This window comes from Macaca nemestrina, chromosome 6, assembly GCF_043159975.1.
Source record: "Macaca nemestrina isolate mMacNem1 chromosome 6, mMacNem.hap1, whole genome shotgun sequence".
NCBI lineage: Eukaryota > Metazoa > Chordata > Mammalia > Primates > Cercopithecidae > Macaca > Macaca nemestrina.
This window is the reverse complement of record NC_092130.1, coordinates 175746488-175765053: the sequence shown is the minus strand read 5'-3', so window position 1 is coordinate 175765053 and position 18566 is coordinate 175746488.

The following is an 18566-nucleotide window of genomic DNA, read 5'->3' as shown; positions in this document are numbered from 1 at the left end:
GATCAGAAAAGAATTGTCGCCAGCTCCCTCCCCGTCATCCACCCACCTCCCCCAGCTGTGTCGACTCCTCCGTTTCCTCTCCTGTTACTAAGGATAAATCCTATCCCCTTTCAGCATCTCAAGGACATCACTCGGGTAATTCTCTCCTCTCTCCTTCGTGATCAATTTCCCCCTCCCTTGGGTCATTTCCATCAGGAAATGAACATGCCATTATTTCCTTCCATGTTACAAAATGACCTTCCTTTCTTTCCGCTTTTCCTTGCAGCAGCTGCCCTCGTTTTGCTCTCAAAGTGACCCAAATTAGGCCTTTGTTCCTACCGCTCCTGGGATCTCTGGCCAAGGTCACAGGTGATGGGCCCAAGGTTATATCCAGGGGTTAATTCTAAGTGTTCCTCCTTCCCCCAGCAGCACTGCCCATAGCTGGTCCTCCTTTCTTGTGAAGCGTCCTCTTTACTTGGCTTCCAGAACACACAACTGGCTTTTCTCCCACCTCCCTGGATTCCCCTTTGGTCTCCTTTGCAGGGTTCCTTCTCGGTTTTCTTTAAACCTTGATACACCTCAGGTTCTATCCTTGAATGTCTTCCTTTCTCTATCCATGCTTAAAGCCTCTTGGTTTTAAATATCCTAGGTTTGCTGTTGCTTCTCAATTTACATATCTAGCCATGATCAGCATCCTGAACTCCAGACACTGTATCTAACTTCCCATGCAGCATCTTCACTTATAAGCCTAACAGGTGTCTGAAATTTGCTATGTTCGATCTAAAATTTGCTATGTCTGGAATATAACTCCTGATCATCCTTTTGCAACCTGTTCACCTTGCTCTTGTTATCACAGTAAATGGCAGCTCCATCCTTCCAAGCGTCCAGGGTCAAGAACATGGAGATTGCTCAGTGCTTTCTCTTGCCCTCTCTATCCTGGTTCTCAGTATATCCTGAGAGCTGTACCTCTCACCCGTATCCCAAATCCAGCCACACCTCCCCAGGCCCACCTCTACAGCCCTGGGCTGAGCAAGCATTTCTGTCACTTAGGCTTGTGCAGCGCCTGCCTGGTTTTCCTACTGCCCCCTACTCCTCACCCATTTCGGTCCAGCAGCCAGGAGAGCGTTAAAACATAAACCAGGTCAAGCCCGCCCTTGGCTGCTGAACCTCTGCATTTCCTGTCTCACTTGGAATGAACACAGTCGTTCTCAAGTTGAACCACGATGCTCTGCAGTACCTATGCCCTCCCTGACTTCATCCTCTGTGACCCTTCCCTGCCTGACTCTGCTCCAGCTTCTCCAGCCCTGAGTCTCCCTGCTGGTCCTCAGCCCTTCCAGCTCTGCTTGTGCCTTCGGACATGGGCTCCACTCTCCCATCTGCCCGGGATGCCTCCCCAGATAGCATCACGGCCGCCTCCACCCGCTTCTCCTTCCGTCTCCACTTGGCCACCCCTCCCAGTGATACTTCCCTGCCTACTCGTTCTCTTTCCCTGCTTTACTTTTCTCCTGCCCATCTTCACCAGGTAACACATGATGGAAGTTTAAATTTACGTTGTTTATCATCTCCCCTGCTAGAACAAGAACTTCACCAGGGTGGGCATTTCCTCTGGTTGGCTGCAGGCTGGAATTCCAGGGAGAGGGCAGCACACAGCAGCTGCTTGTGAAGTGTGTGTTGAGGGATGAAGGGTGGCTGCAAAGTCCTAGCCATAGAAGCACCTAGGGGTTCCCTCCTCTCCGCTCTCCATTCCTCCTCACAGCACATCCATGGGAGCTGAGTATGCTGGGCTACAGTGACTGATGGTCCTGACTCTTAGCACTTCTTCTACCCCTACCCCAGCAGGAAGTGTGGCGAGCACCAGTGTCCACCCTGTGTCATGGCAGCAGTGGCTCTGTGGGGAGGTCGGTGGCACAGTGTCAGCAGACCCTCAGTAGCCCAGCCGGGACTCTAATGGCCAAATTGGCAAACTGAGAAATGAAACGTGTTTCCCTTGGGCTGTTGAGCAGGGGCTCCTCACTGCCAGAACCGTTCTGCTCACCCAAGGCGGTGACCTGGGCTGTGACGTCGAGGGCTTACCTCGAGAAACATCAGAGTGGTTGGGGCCATGGAACCCGCCTGATGTGAGCCTTGGGCATGGGCCGGTCCCCTCTGCAGGAGAAAATCCTTCCTCCACTCTATGCCCAGGATTACAGCTGACCCCTTGACCCCTGCACACTGTGGGCCTTTGTTTGTCCACATTGGAAGCAAAGCCTGCTTTGGTCTACATAGACATCTTCTAGTTAAAAATTTAATAGAGCCTCAAGGTCCCACAATTAAACACAGTGTAGTGTTTTCATTTCACATTGCAGGAAACTGAGGCCTAGAAAGGTGACAAGGTCCCCAGGGCTAGGAGGACCCATAGAGCTTGGTTTCAGTGCCTGAGCAACTGACTGCCTTTGCCATGTCCTTAGGGTGCTGCTGCTGGCTGTCTCCCTGATCTTTCTAGAAAGCAGGTGCATGCAGTGTGGGTGGTGTGAGATGCAGCTCCTCGGGAAGCCAATGGCAACTCCAGCACGACTGCACCTGCCACGGGAGCAGCCTCTCCACCCCACCTGAACTGGCAGGTGTCTGAGGCTCAGCATGCTGAGACCACATGGTCACCGGCACCTGGGGTCAGCAACCAGTGGGCAGCCCAGCGATCCAGGAGCTCCAGCTGTGGTCCTGAGCCCCCACCTGCAGCTCCAGGTCAGGCTGGATCCAACTCCCACCATCAGCGCCGGCTTCTGCAGCAGCCTTTCCTGCCTTAGAGAACGCTTGGCCAGCATGTGTGCTCCATGTGCGGAGAGAGGAGAGGGATTTGCAGCTGAAATGGCAGCTCTGTTAGTAACTGGATATTGTGACTGTTAGAAACAATGCTGATGGGAAGTGCCCAAAGCTGGCCATGTTTAGGGGATTCAGGTGTAGAAGGCATTGCGTGAATATTGCAAGGTCAAACAGTTGGCTGCAGACCTCGGCTCTGCCCTTGACTTCCTCATCGTGCACCTGAGGGTGTCACTCCACCTTGCTCAGTCACAGTTTTCTCATTTGCCACAGGGGATGACAGGCCCACCTCCGGGCTGTCGTGAGGTTTCACTAGTCTGACCAAGGTGTGTGCTCAGGTCTTTGTGACGTTGTGACATTACCCTGCGGTCATGAACACTTAATCACTGGAAGCTGATTTTAGTATCTATTATTGCACATTGGCAAAGACTCTCTGCTTGACCAAACTTTAGACAGGTGCCTCTGAGCATTCTTTTCCACCAACCCTGTCTTCAGGCTGCCTCGCCAGTCTTAACAAAGGACCGTGCTAAGCCAGCCCCCACAGTGATACCTGATCCCTCCCACACCCCCCTGCATTCAGCAAGGATCCAGGTAAGCTGGCTTAGCACGTAATCCCTACCCTGATTCTCCTCTAATTTCCATGGACCAACTGAGCCCCTGGCACTGCCCCTTGGCCGCAGAGCCCCACCTCGTTTTGTATTTGGAGCGGAGCTCAGCTCCATATTGAAGTCTCCTTACCCCAGTTGCAGCAGCACTGAATAGAATCTGTTCTTAGCCTAGAAGCACAAACTGGGGGAAAAGAGGAAAGAGAGGTGGGCGGCCTTCCCGATTCACAAAGGAGCAAACAGGGTTTGTCCTGGATGACTGTCCATGTTGTACGATCATCTGAACACTGTACAAAATTTGGGCTGTGCACAGGGGCAGCCTCGGGGGCAGCCTCGGGGGCAGCCTTGTGTCTGAGCCTGGAGACGCCTTCTTCAGGATGATGGGAGACGGGGATGGTGGGAGTCAGGGAGGCTGGGGGCTGTGGAAGCTGACGGAGGACGTCATCCCTTAAGTAGAGTGCATGAAGGAGTCACCCATGGCTTCACTCAGACTAACGTTGTTCATCCCAGGCCAAGTCTACTTCCTTTGTGAAGATCTCTGAGGGGCCAGGGGCCTCCCTCCCCTGTCCGCACTCACTCGAGGCGGAGGCTGTGGTGGGCACTGGCTGGGGGAGGTGGGGCAGGCATGGCCAGGACACAGCCTGCATTGGCACAGCTCCCACTGGGAGGTCCTGCATCTTAAATGACTATTTTGTTTTGAAATATAGATTTGTTCCTCCCAGAAGTCTAAAGCCAGGGGCTGTTTAGCCTGTGGCAGAATCTCCTTTAGCCGCTCTGTGGCACCTCAGTCTGAGGGCTCCGGGGAACCCTGACCTGAGAACTCAGAAGCTCCAGGTGCAGAGGGGCACCTCCGTCTTCCGAGGGGAAAGGAGCTGAGAGTATGTGGCCAGGACTGGCTGGGGTTTCTTGACTGTTCTGGATAGTCAATCTTCTCACTTGGAAAAACAAAATGTGCCATCAGAAACAGTAGACACTTTTCTCTGAGAATCTCAGCCTCGAAACGTAGAAACATTTCCTCCTTTGTGAAATTGTTTGGTCATTGACCCTTGTGATGACGTGTCAGGGTGGAGGGCCAGGCAGGGGAAGAGATGCTGCCATTCACACACCTTTGTGCTCCGTGCATGGTCAGTGTGAGGGTCTTGTTAGCAGCTAGGAGTGCCAAGATGCGGCAGAAACTCTGCAGGTGCCGATAGCTGAGGGGAGAAGCAGATGGACAGACATTTCCACCTGGCTGTGCCATGGGCCATGATGAAAGGTGCCCCGGTTCTGGGAACTCCGAGGCAGCCACATGGCCCGGCCTGGGTCAGGGCAGGAGCGACCAGAGGCTTCCTGCAATCAGCCCTGCGTGTAGTCTGATGACAGTGAATGAAGAGTGAAAGCAAGAGCATTCTAGCCCTCACTCTCAAAATAAAGACAAAGGATCAAACGCGTACCAAATGAAACACGCTGCCCTGGGCTTGGGTCTCCACATGTCCCGGATCATTAGTGTAATTTTGGATATTGTTCCAGATGAGGTGAGAGGTGGTAGGCAGGGCCTGGCTTGGGAGAACGGTGAGAATCAGGCTCAGAGGCTCCGACTCTCCGGCTGCAGCAGGAGCCTTGGCTCCTGAGCAGGTGAGGGAGGTGAGTGAGTCTCTGCTTTGAGAGGTCCCTCCAGCTGCATTGCAGAGGACAGACAATGGACAGCAAAGAAGGAAGGCTGAGGAGCCCATCAGGACCTCAGCCAAGGCCAGGCTGTATGACAGGGGGAGAAGGTGGAGAAATAGGTGTGATACTCACCAGACCACTGTGGGGGGATGGGCATAGAACTGGGGCGGTGTCCGTGGAGGACAAGGAGGCCAACTCAAGCTGCTTCCACAGGTGGGTGCTGTCAGTAGAATCGGGTCTCCCAGGAAGATCTATTGAAGTCCTAGCTCCCAGTGCCTGGAATGCAACCTTGTTTGGAAATAGATCTTCACAGATGGGATCGAGTTAAAAACGAGGTCATACTGGATTAGGGTGGGCCTTATTCCAAGAACTGGTGTCCTCATAAGGAGAGACGCAAAGGGAGCAGGAGGCACAGGGAGAACGCCAAGGGACAGGGGGCAGCAATCTGCAGAATGCAGCCGCGAGCCAAGGAAGGCCAGGATAGCTAGGAGCACTGGAAGCCCCGAGCCAAGGACTCTTTCCCAGAGTCTTTGGGGACCCTGATAGCACCTGGATTGTAGAGTTCTGGCCTCCAGAGCTGTAAGAAGATAAGTTTCTGCAATTTTAGCCTCTCCGTTTGTGAAACTTAGTTCCAGCAGCAGCAGGGAACTAATACTTTTACCTCGGAATGGCAAAGAAAAGGCATGAAAGGAGGAAGGTGTGGGGGTTCTGGGAAGCCTCACCCACAGGGAAATACAGCAGGGCTGTGTTCAAGGCTGAGTGGAGAGGGCTGCGGGTGAGAGAAGCTGTGGGGAGAGGAGGGAGACATATGGAAGTGATAATGGAGGCAGCGGTGGCCTGAGATATGAGGTGAAAATTCCAGAATCTCCACTAAATGCCATTTACCATCAGTGAAGGACATCCCTGGCCTTTGAAAATCCAGGCTTGGTGATGAAAGACATGAGGCTTTCCGGAAGTCATTTTGAGAATAAAAGGAAAGCATCCATGCCAAGGTTAACAGAATGCATGCGGCTGCACGGCAGAAGGAGTCAGTGTCTGTCAGTTCCGATGCCCCAGTGATCTCCCTCGAGGATGTGGTGTTTAATCCACTGCTACAGCTTCTTCCATTCACAGATTCAGAGGGTACTCAGATGCTCTGTGATTGTGAGTTCCTGGAAGGGAGCTGAGTCTGTGGAATCCATTCTCTAGATGACTAAGGGGCTTTGAATTAGTTTCCTAGGACTGATTAAAAAAGTGCCACAAATTTTGTGGTTTAAAACCATGGAAATGGGATTCTCTCACAGTTCTGGAGGTTGGAAGTCCAAATCAAGGTGCGGGCAGGGCCATACTATCTCTGAGGGCTCCAAGCAGGGGCTTCTTGCCTCCTCCTGTTTTGGGGGGTCGCTGGTGGCTCATGACATTCCTTGGCTTGTAGACACATCACTCCAATCTCTGTCTCTGTCCACACGTGGCATTCTTCTCTGTGTGTCTCTGTGTCTGTTTTGCCTTTTTATTAGGACACCAGTCTTTGGGTTAGGACCCAGCCTAATGCAGCATGACCCCATCTTAACCAATTACATCTGCAAAGACCCTGTTTTAAAACAAGATTATATTCTGAGGTTCATGGTGGACAAGAATTTCAGGGAGACACTCTTCAGCCTGGAAGAGACCTCGTAAGTATTTAACTTCTCAAGTTCACATCTTGAGTCCTGACACCCCTCTGCTCTGCTCACCTTGCTGGTCTCATTTGCCCATTTTGCAATTAAGATTTTCTTCAGTGTCTGCTCTAGTATAGGGCTTGTAAAAGGGGTCCCTTCTGTGCTATCCAGTTCCATGTCCACCTTTCCTACCAAGGACAAAAGCTGAATTAAAAATTGCATTTCACTCATAAAAAAAAAAAAGAATACTTCCTTAGGGCATGAATGGCTTTGGTGGTAAGAGTCATTTGAGAATGGTAAAATATGAGTATATATCTAGAAGAGGAAAAAAAAGAGAGAACGACGAAACAGCTAAAGAGATGGCAAAGTTATGTCTGCACCCACACAAACCAGTTTTGAAAAAATAAAATTATTCATGAGCAATCAGTAACTTGGAAATATGTTTTTTGGGGGGTCTAATTGGGTATAGAAATCACATTAGAAACCCAGTGACAATATACGTTTTCTGTATATTATCTGTCTTTTATAGAGTCACGAAACCTTATCTGTCACAGGAGTAGAGAAAAAAAAAAGTCATGAAACCTGAATATTTTAGGAACTTGAATGATTTTTCTTAGCAGTCTCATTGAACACATAACCTCTCTCCCCTGCTTGGTGTGAAAGATGTGCTGGCTGCGCTCTGCTTCTGCCTGGAATGGAGTTTCTCTGTGGGCATTTGTCTTTCAGGTTTCTCCCTGAGAGCACTCACAGAGGCTGGCATGTTCCTTATTGTTTCTTAAGCACCATTATCCATTTGCCTTTAACATCCATTGCTGTCGCGTTGGATCTACTAGGTGCCGGCCACTTAAGCCTCTATGTGTGGCTAGAATGTCTTCTCTGACAGAAGGAAAACCTACCATATCACCTCCACAGATGTTGGGTTTTGCTATTCTATTCATCCTGCTGTGTTTTCACGTTTTAGTAATTGTTTTGTTTATATTTCTCCTACAGACATGTTCTTGTGTTTATAATGTAGAACCAAATCTTTTCTTGGCAGCCTTAGAGCTTGGTGGTCTTGCATTCAGCATCCCCCAGCATCGCCTTCCAGGGACTGTGTGACAGGGGCAGTTCTTGCATCCCGGCAGGCTTTGTCCTTGCCTTTCTTTTCTGTACTGATTCAAAAAAACAGAACTATTCAAGTATTTTATTGTGAAATTAGGAACATATAGCTTGCTTTTCAAGAATGTTCTCTTTTCAAAGGAATGTAATATTAAGGTACACACATCTGCAGTCTGTAAAAGGCCTTGAGGATACATCTTTTCAATAAAAAGATTGTCTTTTTATTTGCTTTGATTAAAAACAGCAGCATTCCCTGCTGCCAAATAATTCACCTGGGTTTCATCTCACTCATCACTATCAATGAGCGGAACAGGCATGCATCACAATGAGCTTCATTCAAAACATCAAGGCAAAAGAGTCTCAAAAAGGCTCCCTGTGGGGTGCGAGTGGGTTGCACGCTCAAGATCACAGGCAGCCAGTTTCTTAACATCTTTATTCTCAGCCATCTGGTCGGACGGCCTCCTGGGGTGAGGGGGCCCTCCTGCTCTGTATCCCTTGAGCATATAGCCACGCATCCAGGCTTGTCCATGGTGGGTCTGGATCACGCAGTGCTCAGTTGCTGTTGACACGCATGCCTGCCATTTCACGTGGTCAGAGAGAGAGAACATGCCGCTTTACCAGAACCTCTATGATGGGCATGGTCAGGTGCATTCTGTTCCAAAGGTCTCAGGTGGAACACTCAGGGGTGTGGGAGTCAAATTTTTTTTTAAAAGAAGACAGAAGCAAACTACCCATTCCATAATGATGTTGTTAATGGTGGTGGTGATGATAATGTTGGTGTTGCTGGTGATGACAGTATTGGCAGTGGTGGTGGAGAGGAGGATGATGATGATGGTGAAGGTGATGATGATTATGGTAGTGAAGACAGTGATGGTGATGATGATGGTGATGATAATGATGATGATGACGGTGATGATGATGAAGAGAATGATGGTGACGGTAATACAATGATGGTAATGATGATGGTGATGATAGTGACGATGATGACGATGATGATGATAATGGTAATGGTGACAGCTATAACTATCATTTATAGAGTTTACTCTGTTTTGGATGCCTCCCTCTTATTTAATGTAATGTCAGCCTGAAGTCCTGGGATGCACTTACTATTATTAGCATGATTTGAAGACCTGAGAACTCTCCTTGGTGGAGTCTCACTCTTCTTGTTTGGGACAGTTCTTTTGGTAAAGCCATTATATGGCCTCTTGGAAGGGCCTTCCATGTTCCTCTCCTTGCATGTGTAGTGATAAACTCAGGACTCCATCCAAGTCATATGATCCCATGAGGTACAGAAGTAGAGAGCAAAGACAAAAATGTTTAGAAGTGGGTGAGAGTAGATATTTTCAAAAAAAGGGCTTAATGTCCCAGCCTTTGCCAGAAGCATGACAGTGCCTTATGTAACCAAAGTAAATGGGCATTCTCAGAGTTACTGGTGAAGACAGATGCAAGAATATTGCTGATCATAATTGTACTGTTTTCTGAACTGGGCAGACCTTCTACTGACAGGCTAAAAAGAAAGAAAGAAGCACATGCTCAGGTCAGTGATTCTCCAGAAGACCTTAGCAGAGCCAGTGCTACATATTTGCTCTCAGCCTAGAGCCATGAGATGCATTCTGTCTCCTTATGTCACCTCTCTGAAGACATCCTCAGTTACTCAAGATCTCAGAAATGTCGAATGTTGGATATCTTCTAAGAAAGTGTGTGAACCACCTGATTTCTCATCAGATACCTGTTTTTCTGTGGTTCTTCCACTTCCATTCCCAATGGGAGTTCTGCACATACAACCATGTACATTTTATTTAAAATTTATATAAATAAAACTCTATAACTAATATTTTATGCTTTTAAGAATGATAAAATAGTCTATATTTTATCTTCCAGATTAAAATATCTGCTAAAACAACATAGTTTAATGGTTGACCTGGGTCTAAACTATAGATATTTTGACTTTACATTCCATGTTATTTTTTCTACTTCTTGAGAACTGCCTTTATATGTACTTCAACATAGTCCTTCTCTGGCAGAGGTCAAGAGTCTGCCTTTTTAAGTACCTGGGATTCTCTTATCAGGTGCTGGTTTCTGGGCCAAAAGACATACCTGGTCTATGATTAATATGTGGCAGGCCCTTAGTGAATGACTTCAAGAAGGGCCTCTTTCTTCACAGTTGGCCTGCCCTTACTCCCATAGAATAGCAGTATTCTTTTTTATGCTCAAAGTTCCATTTATTTATTTCATACACTTTTATATCTTTTAGAACACCAAGCACAGGTACCATAAACAGAATCTATTTTAACCAAGCATATCAAAATCTGGCCCAGAAGCTAAGTTCGAGGTTCTTAGGAAACTTATTTCCAACTTCAGCTACCAAATTTTACAGTTATTATGCTTTCAAGTTTGACATTTAAAAGTACACTATTTTTCCTTTTCGGGGTGAAATATAATACAGGTACACAAAAGTGCACAAATCACTAGTTATAGCCAATCAACTGCTGGCACTTGAATATCCTTATTAGCACTACTTAGACCAAGGTACAGAACATTGTCAGGACCCCAGAGTGCGGCTCAGGCTGCCCCCAGTCATTGTGACCCCCCATGTGACTTCCAACATCTTAAATCAGCTTTGCTTGTTTTGAGTTTTGCATAGGTGGAATCATGTAGTATAATTCCCTCATTAGTGGTTTCTTTCATTCAACTCCATTTGTGAGATTCAGCCATGTCATAACCCATAGTTATGGTCTATTCATTTTCATTGCTTCATGACAGTTGTGTTAGTTTTCTACCATTTATTTCACATTCTGCTATGGATGAACATTATAATTGTTTTCAGCTGTTGGCTCTTTTGAATAATGCTGCCACAAGTATTCTCATCCATGTCTCTTGGTGAATTTGTGCATGCATTTCCTTTGGGTATAGACCAAAGAGTTTAATTTTTGGGTCACAAGGTAGGCATTCATTCAAAATCAGTAGATAATATCAAACAATTTTCAAAGCAGTTGTGCTATTGCTTGCTACCCTCAATCTTTCAATTTATCCATGTTGAATGGTGTGTCATGGTATTCTATTGTGGTCTTAATAAAATATTTCCCTGGATGCCTAAAAAAAATTAAACACATTTTATGTGTTCATTAACCATTTATTTAAATGTGCTCTTTTGTGAAATACCACTTCAAGCTGTAGGGGAAGAATAAATCCCATAGGTGCTTAGTTGGAATGGACCCTGTAACAAAAGGCAGATTCAAAAGAGAAAAACAAACAAAAGTGCATTTCACATGTACCTGGGAAGTACCCAGGGAATCAGTAGATCTCAAAGATGTGACTTTGAATTCCAGCTTATGTGGCATCTGCAATAAAGGACAGTAAATTTTTAGAGCAGTGACAAGACAAAGAAACAGTCCATCGGTCTCCAGAGACCGCAACTTAGAGGATGACAGATAACTGTCAGATCAAGGCGAGCTGGTGAGGTTTGCTCACGAGATTCCTCTGGGGCCATCTCCAGGCAGATAAGGGCTTACTTGTTGTCAGTGGGTAACTTTGTTTCTTCCTGGTAGAAGGGGTGGGCAGGATCCCCTTTGTCTTTGTGAATCTATGTCTGGCTTTTAGGCAGATAGAGTGCAGAGAACTTCTCTGTTTCTGCTGCTTCTTAATCACCTTCAGGTCCACAACTCTTCGTATATTGGGGTCCACATTCTGTTCTCCCACCAAGTCTCTTGCCTGCTTTTCTCTCAGGGTTGTCTTTTTCTTGTTGATTTCTGGAGTTTCTGGATGCTAGTCCTTTGGAGGTTGTCTGTGATGTGAAGATCTTTTGTTACTCTGAGGCTTGCCTTGTCACTCCCTTATTAGTGTCTTTTTTGATGAACACACTTTCTTAAATTTAACACAGCTCTGTTAGTCTTTTCATTTCTATCTTTTCCAAGGTCATGAAGATATTCTATGTCATTCTCTAGAACTCTTTTTGCTTTGTGTTTCACAGGTAGGTCTTTAATCCACCTGGAATTGATTTTATGTCCTGTGATCCATTTACTTCCCTATGGGTGTCAGCGCCATTTACTGGAGAGACCATTATATCCTCATTGTGTTTCAGGACCACCTTTGTGATGCAGCAAATGACTGTATGTAGTTGCTAATGCCAGTTTTCCAGAGAGGTTATTCCATTTTTATAAGATTGTTTGTCCTTATGTCAGTATCAGGGTGTCTTAATTATGGTCTAGTAAGTCTTGATGTTGAGAAGAGATGTTCTTCTTTCTTGTTTTTCTCCTTAACATTGCCCTTTTTATTGAATTGAGTATTTTTTTATAATAATTATTTCATTATTTCTCCTCCTCCTCCTCCTCCTCCTCCTCCTCCTCCTCCTCCTCCTCCTCCTTCTTCTTCTTCTTCTTCTTCTTCTTCTTCTTCTTCTTCTTCTTCTTCTTCTTCTTCTTCTTCTTCTTCTTCTTCTTCTTCCTCTTCTTCTTCTTCCTCTTCTTCTTCTTTTTTTTTAGACAATCTCACACTGTCACCTGGGCTGGAGTGTAATGGCACCATCTTGACTCACTGCAATTTCCACCTCCTGGGTTCAAACAATTCTCCTGCTTCAGCCTCCCCAGTAGCTGGGATTATAGGTACCCGCCACCACACCTTGCTAATTTTTTGTACTTTTAGTAGAGACGGGGTTTCACTATGTTGGCCAGGGTGGTCTTGAACTCCTGACCCCATGATCTGCCCTCCTCGGCCTCCCAAAGTGCTGGAATTACAGGTGTGAGCCACTGCGCCTGGCCTAATTGTCGAATTTCTTAGTCTTAGTTGGTTCGGGCTGCTGTAGCAAGCCTATCATTGACTGGCTGGCTTAAATAGCAAACATTTAATTCTCACGGTTCTGGGGCCTGGAGGTCTGAGATCAGGCTGTTGGCATGATTGGGTTTGGGGTGAGGGTCTTCTTCCAGGTTCACAGGTGGCTACTTTCTTGCAGTGCCCTCACATGGCACTGCCCTCACAGAGGGAGAGACTGGGGGGCCGGGGGAGAGAGACGTGCTCCTTCTTATAAGAACACTTATCGTGAGGGCTCCACCCTCCTGATCTGATCACCTGTCAGAGGGCCCGCCTCCTAGTACCATCTCATTGGAGATCACTGGGGGTGCAGGTTTCAACATAGACATTTTTCGGACACAGACATTCAGTCCATTACTCAGTCGTTATACACTCTTCTAAAACCAGCGATCCTGCTAAGAGAACATAACAGGTGTCCTTGACCTACCAAGTCAAATATACATAAGTGGGTTCACTCTTTTGCACTCAGTGAAGGAAATTGAGGCTGCCCTAACTCCATTTAGCTTCCTCCCACCTTGTGTATTATTATTGCCATTTATTTTAATTCTGTATTATTGTTTTAATCAACAATTCTGTTTAGATTTATTCACATATTTCAAGCTTCATCTCTCTTCCTTCTTCAGGTTTTAGTGGGAGTCATTTTCCCTGCAGATGAGTACATTTGCTTGAGCATTTTCTTCAGTCTGGTTCCAATGCTGACACATTTTGTCAGCATTGGAATTTTGTTTATCCCAATGTGTCTTAATTTTACTTTCGTCTTTGAGATATATTTTTATTGAGCTTAAATAAATTTAAAATCTTGTTTTTTTTTTCTAAATTTGAAGATACCTTTTTATTCTCTTCTGGTTTTTATATCATTTCTAGTGAGACATTCGTTTTAAGTCTTATGGAGACCATTTTGAAAGTAATTTGCTTTTTTTTCTCTGCTTGCTTTTTCTTTTGTTTTTTTTTTCTTCTTTTTTCTTTTCTTTTGTTTTTAGGGATTTTGTCTAGGTGTGGTGTTTTGCATTTATCTTGTTTGGGGTTTGTAGAACTTCTTGAATATGTGGCTTGAGAGCTTCCATCAATTTTGGAAAATCATCATTATTTTTTGCCTCTGTATTTTTCTCTTGTTTTTCTGGAAATTCAGTTATAAGTAATGTAGACCTTCTTACCACATCTCTGCATCTCTTCTGTTCTTTCTGTAATTCTCATTACATTGTCTGGATAATTCTTTCTGACCTATCTCAGTTTAATAGTTTCATCTTTAATTTTTTATAATTTTCTCTTAAATCCATTCACATGCTGTTATTGCAATTCTAGAACACCCACTTGGATTTAAAAATAAATAGTTTCTGGTTCTCTACAGGAATTCTCAGTGTAGCCTTTATTTCCTTAAATGTATTAAGCCTTGCTATTTTAAAGTCTGTATCTGATAATGCCATTATCTGACTCACTTATGGGTGTACTATTTCTCTTTATTTTAAATAACTTTTTCTTATCTCCTTATGCATAATAATTTTAGGCTGGGCATAGGCATTGTATTTGAAAACTTGTAGAGCTAACTTCAGTCTCTGGATGATGCCATCTTTCTATACAGAGAGTTTCAGTTGACTTCCAGAGGGTAACTAGGCTAGGGGAGTTCGAAGGCCAGGATTATTTTGACTCCTCAGGGATTGGCATGTCTCAAAGCTTGGATACTGATTTTGTCTGAGAGTCAGTGTGTTTCTGGTTACTCTTAATTCTGTAATATAACTCTTTGATGTCCCAGCCTAAATCATAGGTGCTTACCAGAGCCACCGTCTGTACCTGAAAGTGCCTTAAATTCCAGTTTCTGTCTCTGGGAATCTGTCAAGGGCTCTGTTCATCTTCACCTGTTCTGCAGCTTATTTCAGAATAAAGAGAAGCTTTTAGGGGTAAAATTGGCCCACATGCCAGAAACACCTGTCTATGTTTTATTTTTCTCTCAAACCTTGACTGGGTAAATTTTTTTTATTACTGTATTAACTTTCTGACACCTTTAAATACATTTAAACAATTTTTTCTCAGATTTTCTTCTTGTTCACATCAAGGAGGATTCATCTGATATTAGCAGAGGTGGATCTCATCTGTACAGCAATATCTTTTTTTTTCTTTTTTTTTATTATTATACTTTAAGTTCTAGGGTACATGTGCACAATGTGCAGGTTTGTTACATATGTATACATGTGCCATGTTGGTGTGCTGTACCCATTAACTCGTCATTTACATTAGGAATATCTCCTAATGCTATCCCTCCCCCCTCCCTCCTCCCCACAATAGGCCCCAGTGTGTGATGTTCCCCTTCCTGTGTCCAAGTGATTTCATTGTTCAGTTCCCACCTATGAGTGAGAACATGCAGTGTTTGGTTTTCTGTTCTTGCGATAGTTTGCTGAGAATGATGGTTTCCAGCTGCATCCATGTCCCTACAAAGGACACAAACACATCCTTTTTGATGGCTGCATAGTATTCCATGGTGTATATGTACCACATTTTCTTAATCCAGTCTGTCACTGATGAACATTTGGGTTGATTCCAAGTCTTTGCTATTGTGAATAGTGCTGCAATAAACATATGTGTGCATGTGTCTTTATAGCAGCATGATTTATAATCCTTTGGGTATATCCCCAGTAATGGGATGGCTGGGTCAAATGGTATTTCTAGTTCTAGATCCTTGAGGAATCGCCACACTGTCTTCCACATGGTTGAACTAGTTTACAGTCCCACCAACAGTGTATAGCAATATCTTAACTGCATATTAGATAAATCTGCTTCACAAGAATGCTGTACATATGCATGGGAAAGAAATAGGACCTACTTATGTAGCTAAGGTCCCGAGACCCTGCCTCTCTCCCATCAGCCCTCTCCTCCATGGCTGTGATCATGCTAAAAAAGATAGTGCTCACATAACAATGTCATCCTTTTGCTCTGAAATGTTCACAACTTTGGGATATCTGTCCACTTTGTTGTTTTTCTGTTATTAACTGCCTATGAGATCAGCATGAAGACTGTCATGCCTTAGACACTGCGTGGACCACCTGGATGTTCCACCTGTGTTCCCACCTGCCCTAGAACCTGCAGTTCTGGCCACCACCACCCCTTCCTCCTTGAAGATGGCTTTCATGCTCAGGTCTCATCACAGCCCTCATCCAAGTGTGCCTTGGTTGCAGTGCACATGGCAGCTGATGGTTGGAAACCACACTGGTTCACTGGAACAGCTGTCATTTGCTGGGCCATTACCGTGTACCTGACACTACCATTAAGTGCTTTCCTTATAGGTCTCGATTACTTCTCACATCATTCAGCAATTTCGTCTTTCTATGTCCACTTTACAGATTAGGAAATAGCCCCAGGAGATTAATTTGATTGCCCAAGATTATACAGGAAGACTGTGCAGGAGCCCAGGAGTGGACTCAGGTTGGGCTGACTCCAAAACCTGTGCTTCTGAGCCTTGCGCCTTACTGCTTTGTTTAAGGTTTCGTGCAAAGAGAATCACCTCAGTTTCTAGAAAAGACAATTTAGGGACAGAGAGGGACTCATCCCCACATATGAACAATGTCCAACACTCTCTACTTTGATTTTATTTAATAGCACTTTAGTCACGGAAACCCAAACGTATTATCACCTGCAGGTAGACAAGCAGTACATTTTATAGACTTTCTTTACTGCTTTTTGTTTGTTTGTTTACTGGTTTTTGGGGTTCTTTTTTGCTTGAAGATGGATAATTTCAAACTACCTGGATAAATTTTACCTCTGTATATGTGTGTGTAGTCATGTACCATAGAATGACGTTTCAGTCAACAACAAACCACATACAAGAGGATGAGCTCATAAGATTATAACACCATATTTTTACTGTACCTTTTCTATGTTTGGATATGTGTAAATACACAGATGCTTATCATTGTGTTGCAATTGCCTGCAGTATTCAGTATAGTCACCTACTGTACAGGTTTGTAGCCCAGGAGTGATTCACTGTTCCATGTAGCCTAGGTGTGTTGTGGGCTGTACCATCAAGGTTTGTGTAAGTCCACTGTATGATGTTCACACAGCAATGAAATCACCAAATGACACATATATCAGAACACATCCTAGTTGTTAAGTAACACATGGCTGTGTATGTGATGGGTAATCTTATGTGTCAATTTGGCTAGATCATGGTACCCAGTTTTTGGTCAACACCAAAATGTTGCTGTGAGCCTGTTTTTTAGATGTAATTCACATTTAATCAGCATTCCTGAAACTGTAAAACTACTAGAAGAAAATAAGGGAAAACTCCACAATATTGTTCTGTGCAATGATTTTCTGGATATGACTGCAAAAGCCCAGACAACAAAAGCGAAAAATAGATAAATGGGATTAGATCAAAGTAGAAGTCCCTGCACAGCAAAGGAAACAATTAACAAAGAGGCAACCCACAGTATGGTATGGTAGAAAATGTTTGTAAACTGTACATCTGATAAAGGGTTAATATCCAAAATATGCAAAGAATTCACACCTCAACAGCAAGAAAACAAAAAACCTGATTAAAAAGTTGGCAAAGGGCCGGGCACGGTGGCTCACGCCTGTAATCCCAGCACTGTGGGAGGCCGAAGTGGGCAGATCACAAGGTCAGAAGATCGAGATCATCCTGGCTAACACAATGAAACCCCGTCTCTACTAAAAATACAAAAAATTAGCCGGGCGCAGTGGCGGGCGCCTGTGGTCCCAGTTACTCGGGAGGCTGAGGCAGGAGAACGGCGTGAACCCGGGAGGTGGAGCTTGCAGTGAGCCAAGATCGGACCACTGCACTCTAGCCTGGGTGACAGAGCGAGACTCCGTCTCAAAAAAAAAAAAAAAAAAAAAAAAAAAAAGTTGGCAAAGGACCTGAACAGATATTTCTCCAAAGAAGACATACAGATATCCAAAAGATTCATGAAAAATGCTCAACATCACCAGTCATCAGGGGAATGCAAATTAAAGCCACAAGGAACTATCACCTCACACTTGTTAGCATGGCTACAATCAAAAAGATGAAAGATCACAAGTGTTGGTGAGAACTCGGAGAAAAGAGAATCCTTGTCCGCTGTCACTGGGGGAGTAAATGAATGCAGCCATTATGGAAAATAGTACAGAAGTGCCTCAAGAAACTAAAAATAGAACTACCATGTGATTCACAATCCACTTCTGGGTATCTATCGAAAGGACTTGAAATCAGAATCTAAAAGAGGCATCTGCACTACCGTGTTCACTGCAGCCTTATTTACAATAGCCAAGAATGAATGAATGAATGAATTCATTCTTGAATGAATGTAAGTTTCCATTGGCCCATGAAGAAAGACGACGTGGTGCACATACACAATGGAAGCTTATTCAGCCTTAAAAAAGGAAGAAGGTAATTCTGTCATTTGCAACAACATGGATGGACCTGGAGGACATTAGGCTAAGTGAAATAAGCCAGGCAAGAAAGATAAGTACTATGTGATCTCACTTATATGTGGGATCTAAGACAGCTAAACTCGCAGAGAAAGAGTGTAGAACAGTGGTCACCAGAGCCTCAGTGGCAGGAAAGTGAATGGGGAGATATTGGTGAAAGGGTGCAACGTTTCAGTTAGGCAAGAGGAGTAAGTTTTCGAGATCTATTGCCCAGCAAGGTGACTATTGTCAATAAGAATGTATTGTGTATTTCAAAATAGTTAAGAGTACATTTCAAACATCTTACTATAAAAATGATAAGTGAGATGTTGAATATGTTTATTAGCTTGATTGAATCATTCCACATGATATATGTAAATCAAAACATCATATTGCACCCCACAAATGTATCTAATCATGATTTTTCTCATTAAAAAACTAATAAAAAGTATTAAATTAGTAGACTTTGAGAAAAGCAAATTATCCTCTATAATATGGGTGGGCTTCATCCAATCAGTGGAGACCTTAGTTGGGAAAGACTGACCTCTCTCAGAAAAACAGGGAATTCTACCTCTCTATTGCCTTTGGACTTGAGCTGCAACATCAC